Raw genomic sequence first — 6,000 nt, forward strand, 5'->3', positions numbered from 1 at the left:
GGCTGAGATCTGAGGCTCACGGTTCAAAGCCAGCCCAGGCACTAAAGTCCATGAGACTCTTATTTCCAATTAACCATCAGAAAACCGGAAGTAGCACTGTGGCTCAAGGGGTAGGGTAGTGGCCTTGAGCTCAAGAGCTCAGGGACAGCGCTCAGGCCCAGAGTTCAAGCCCCATGACCCAAAGGGAAAAAAAGAAAGAAGGAAAGAAAGAAAAAGAAAGAAAGGAAGGGAGGCAGGGAGAGGAAAGAAACTGAATAAATCACATTACAGTGGTGAATTCTCAAGATATTGTAACATTTGCTCATGATTTTTATTTATTCAGTTTTTTCTAGCACTGGGGCTTGAACTCAGGGTCTGGGCACTATTTCTGAGCTTCTTTGTGCTTAAGACTAGCACTCTACCACTTGAGCCACAGTGCCACTTCCGGCCTTTTCTGTATATGTGGTACTGAGGAATTGAATCCAGGGCTTCATGCATGCTAGGCAAACACTCTACCACTAAGCCACATTCCCAGTCCAGGGAATTTTTTTTTCTTTTTTTCTGACTGTGCTTATTAAGCAAGGACTCTTCCACTTGACAAAAAAAAAAAAAATTTTTTTTTTTTTGAGGTCAAGGAGAGTCCCTCTCAGACCTCCCACAAAACTTCTGGCCATCCTGTAGATTCCCTACAAGTATGACCCTGATTCTCTGCATACTGACTCCCCAGCCACCTGCCTCCAGCCCCTTTTCAAGCTGTTTAACAGCCCAAGGGGACACAGGCCCTTAGGGAAATCAGTCAGCTTTGGTGCAAGGAGACAAACTGCCCTGGGGATTACTATCCAAGCTTGGAAAACAATTAAGTGAGCTCACAGCAGCAGAGGGAGGGGAGGCACCTACTTCAGCTCTCTAGGAGTTAAACTCCTTTTGGAGAGTTCTCCCAGAGGAGGGGAAAGGCCAGGCAGAAAGATCCTCAAGCCCAGTGCTTGTAATCCTGGCTACTTAGGATGTTGACACTGAAGGATCATGGTTCGAATTCAGCCTAGGCAGAAAAGTCTATAACGCTCTTATTTCCAATAAACAAACAAAAGATCATCCAATCTGTTGAAAATAAAGAATAGAATAAACTTCATTTCCTGATGGAAGGTAGTTTTCTCCTCTCCACTGTGGGGCACATCACATCAAGGGTAAAAGGCCTACCTCGTGGCCCAGTGCTCACTTCCTGGTTTTGGAGATCCAACCTGCCTGTCTCCTGGTTGGGAGGTTTGGCTGTGGTTTGTGGTGTTTTAATAAGGCTACCTCGAAATAAGGCTACCTCGAACCCATGGATTGGCCCCACCGCTCTCTCTGACTCACCTACCTCCTCCTGTCCTACCTACTTTTATGCTAATGGACTCCTGCTTCTTACTTTAGCCCCTGGTTTTTTCCCCATTAAAGGAGTCTGCCTTGACATTCTCCCTGGGGCGTCTGTGTCTTCCCTCTGGAGAGGGAGGGCTTGGGTGAAGGCCGCCCCATCCTTTCTAGGTCTCGTCTTAGTCGGGACGTGTTCTCTTTGCCCTTCCTGCTGGTCAGGAGGCAAAGAGTGCTAAAAACCCACTTTGTTGGGCTTTGCTCACACACTCCAGCTTCTTGAATGAATTTTACCCTGGAATCTTACACACACACATGCGCATGCGTGCGCGCGCACACACACACACACACACACACACACACACACACACACACACACACACACACACACACACACACACACACACACACACACACACACACACACACACACACACACACACACACACACACACACCATGGATAAGTCTGAAGTGGCTGAAGAGGTGCTGGTGGTCTTTTGGGTTTTCAGTAACCAACCAGGAGAGGGGGCAGCTGTTGATTTAATTCTAGGTCTGTGCTCTGCATCCAGAATAGACAAGTTTCCAAGGTGACGGATCGAGTATAAGGTGAAGGCCTGGAGTTAGAAGCTGCCAAACTCACAAACCACACAGACTTCCTTTGAGCCATATGCAGCCAGGGACTCACCAAGCAATTTAACAACCCCCTACCTCCACCCCCAGCAGTCAGTGTTGCAACAGGACTTCATGATCAGGGTGTATATATAAACAGGATTATAGGGCAATCCAGATAGATGTGAATAGATGAATTCAGGCCCAGGGTGACTCAAACCTTGAGTGGTTTTGACCTGAGAGAAGCACACCAGTCCTAAAATTATACCCACAAGCCGGACTCTGTGTGGTATGTGCTCTCCCTTTCCAGAGGAGAATTTCCTCTTACACACGAGAGGAAATTTCTGTGCACTCTGCACCACCATCTGTCCACTCTTTCAGCTTCCTGTTTAAGCTTTTGTTCAAAATAAGCAATGTATATGATCTGATTAGGTTAGGCCAGTCCCTTCAACTGAGAATATGGAATTTTTTTTCCAAGCAGTTCATCTATTCCAACCTGATTATATTGCATGTGTCAAGACAGCTTCTGGGGCTGGGAATGTAGCTTAGGGGTAGAGTGCTTGCCTAGTATTCATGAAGCCCTGGGTTTGATTCCTCGGTACCACATACACAGAAAAAGCTGGGAATGGTGCTGTAGCTCAATTGGCAGAGTGCTATCCTTGAGCAAAAGTGCCAAGGTCCTGAGTTCAAGACCCAGGACTAGCCAAAAATAAAAAAATGCTGTTCATCTGAACTTCAACTAAAACAGGGCATCGTAGATATTTATTTCCCGACCCTGACACGAATGATGGGGGTTCTAGCTCTGCATCCCAGCCTCCCAAAGAGATAAGCTCTTTGTTGTATACAAGTAAAAACGCATGTTAGAGAGAAATCTGTGGAATGTTTAGATATAATCAGGGCACTTCTTATTGAATCATCCAGCTGAGAAAGCATGCTGAGATGACACCCAGATATTTATTGTCCTGCCTTTGATGACCAAGTGATTTCTAGGAAAAGAGCAATGCTCTGCCTACCTTGTTTATCACCTCATCTGTTCACTTTTATGTGCACATCTGAACATCTTAACCACGAGGGCCTGAACTCTTCTTTTTCTTTTTTTTTTTTTAATGGATCCAACAGCACATTTGGTCACCCAAACCTGTCATCAAATGAACAAGATCATCACAAAGCTAAGGACAGGTGGTAAAACAAATGTTACAGTCTGAACAGAGCACTGGTGGCTCATACCTTGTAAGCCCAGCTACTCAGGAGGCTGAGATCTGAAGAACGGAAGTTCAGAGTCAGCTCAGGTAGAAAAGCCTGCAAGACTGTTTATCTTCAGTAAAACCACCCATGGTTCATGTCGATAATCCTACCTACTCAGGAGGCTGAGAACTCAGGATGGAAATTCAGAAGCAACAAAGTCTATGAGACTCTTATCTCTATTTAATCAGAAAAAAAGAAAAAAGAGCCAGAAATGGAGCTGTGGCTCAAGTGGTAGAGCACTAGCTTTGAACAGAAAAAAAAGGGGGGGGGGCGCTAAGAAGGTAGTCTAGTAATAGAGTGCTTGCCTAGCATGCATGAAGCCCTGAGTTCGATTGCTCAGTGCCACATAAACAGGAAAAGCCAGAAGTGGCATTGTTGCTCAATTGGTGGAGCGCTAGCCTTGGGCAAAAGAAGCTCAGAGACAGTGTCCAGGCCCTAGTACCAGCACACACATGCACCCAAAAAGCTGTCCTGGAGGCATGGCTCATGGCAGAGCACTATCTGTAAGCAAGTTCAAATCTTGATACCAACAATAAAATAAAGTAAAAAGAATACAGGAGCTGGAAAACAGTGCATATATTGTAGCCATCTTACTGGGAGTTCACACTGTGGTCCAGAATGGATGGCAGATGCTGGGGAAGTTGAAGCAAGCAACTGCCTTGGAAAGCAAACCCTTGCGGGCTTATCAGACATCCATCCGAAGCTGCACTGCAACAAATGCCTTCACCATGACTTTAAGGCAAGGCCAGCGTCCCTGGCCACCTGCCCCAGCTACCACAGCCAGAGTGTAATTGTACCCGGATGTTTGAGAGGAGGCCTGACTTATATAAAGCCTGGCAGAGCCAGGGAGGCCAGCAAATGCCTTTCATACCTGTTAATAAAGCCTCATTAGACATAGCAGGAGCCCGTGCTGGGGCGGGAAGAGCCTTGTTCTCCCTGCCAAATGGTGATTAGGTGAGTGGTTTTAGAGTAGCTGCCCCTGCTGTTTCTGGGGGGAACTAGGAAGGGGGCCTCCATTCCATTCTCCCTCTTCCCCTAATGACTCAGCTGCCTTCCCCAAGGGACTGCAGACTTTAGTCTTTCAGATTCTTGTATGTGTATGTGTGTCCTGGGCTTGAACTCAGGGCCTGGGTGGTGTCCTTCATATTTTTTTTCCCTCAAGGCTGGTGCTCTACTACTTGAGCCACACACATCTCCACTTCTGGATTTTTTGGCTGCTTAACTGGATATAAGAATTTCATAGACCTTCCTTCCCCAATGGTCTAGCTTCATCCAATCTCAGCTTCCTGAGTAGCCGGAATGATAGGAATAAGCCAGTGCCCGGGCCCTGAGTTCAAACTCCACTATTGAGAGACAAGACAAACACACACACAGACACACACACACAGACACACACACAACAACAACAACAACAACAATGGAGGTCTTTAACTGTTGTCTACTCTGGTCTAGATATGTGTGACAGGTTGGTAAAGAGGAACTTGGAAGAATTAAGACGTTGGGCTCCTCTGTGTGGCTTTTGTGGCTCTGTGAGCTGAGTGAGGACACAGGTGGGGGTTTCAGGTTGAATCAGAGGCAGAGTCCTGCAGGGGGGAGGTAGAGAGGGGGGCACAGATGCACATATTATATATGATTGCTCCCAGCATGGAGTGGGCTAGGGAAAGAGGATCTTGGAGGAAAACTAGGAAGGCTATGGACTGGGGTGGGGGGGGAGGGGAAAGAGCACCACCTGAATGAGCCCCAAGTTCCTTTTTTTAATTTCGTTTGCCGATCCTAAGCTTGAGCTCAGGGCCTGGGCTCTGTCCCTGAGCCTCTCTGTGCTCAAGGCTAGCACTCTACCACTTGAGCCACAGTGCCGCTTTTGGCTTTTTCTATGTACATGGTATTGAGGAATTGACCCAGGGTTTCATGCTTGCTAGGCAAGCACTCTACCACAAGCCACATTCCCAGCCTGAAGTATGGTTTTTAACTCAGGGACTTAGGTACACTTCCAGTCTTTTTTTCTTTTTTCTCCCAGTTTAGTTTTCAGATAGGGTAATGGGCTTTTTCTCTGGGGAGGTGGGGGCGGGGGTCTGAGCATTGAACTTCAGACCTCCTAACTCTTCCTCCCTTACCGCTGGGATTCCAGACTTGAACTAGCATGCCCAGGTTATTTTGCGGAGTTTCTAGTCTCAACTGAATTTGCAAATCTGGGCCTCAAACCACCCTCCTCCCATTTCTGCCTCCTATGCAGCCAGGACTGTGAGCCTATACTATTACAGCTGGTCCTAGCCTAGTTTTTGCTTGAGCAGCACTCATATTTTGATAAATCCCTGAACAGTTGCCTCTTGCATGTGGAGGCAGATAGCATGACTCAGAGACCTTTCCAGTGCCAAGTGCCTATACTCAGGGCAGAGACACGATCTCAAGTTCGAGGCTAGCTCAGTCTATCTTGAAAAACTATCTCAAAGCCAAAAACAAACCCAGAATGACCCCCAACAAAGATTCCATGAGCAAAGGCCATGCACACAAAAGATTTATTTGGAGAAGGACAAGGGCTGTTGCTCAAGCTACTTAAATGAAAGCAAGACCCTCTCCAATTCTGGCCAAATCAAGTAAGGGACTAAAACTCTTCAAGCAAACGTCACCGGCTGGCTGGTGAGGAAAGGTAGGCAGCATTTTCTTGGGTGAAAAGAGGAAGTTGCTCAGTTAGCTAGAAAGAAAAGAACAGAGGAGAGAGATCAGGAGAAGGAATGGCAAAAACGAGAAGCAGATGTCTCTCAAAGAATTGGACTGTTGGAGCACGACAACGTGTGGCGTGGGGACAGTTGCCTGTGTC

The sequence above is a fragment of the Megascapheus bottae genome, chromosome 32 (genome assembly GCF_031878675.1).
Source record: "Megascapheus bottae isolate mThoBot1 chromosome 32, mThoBot2.hap1, whole genome shotgun sequence".
In the NCBI taxonomy this organism is placed as follows: domain Eukaryota; kingdom Metazoa; phylum Chordata; class Mammalia; order Rodentia; family Geomyidae; genus Megascapheus; species Megascapheus bottae.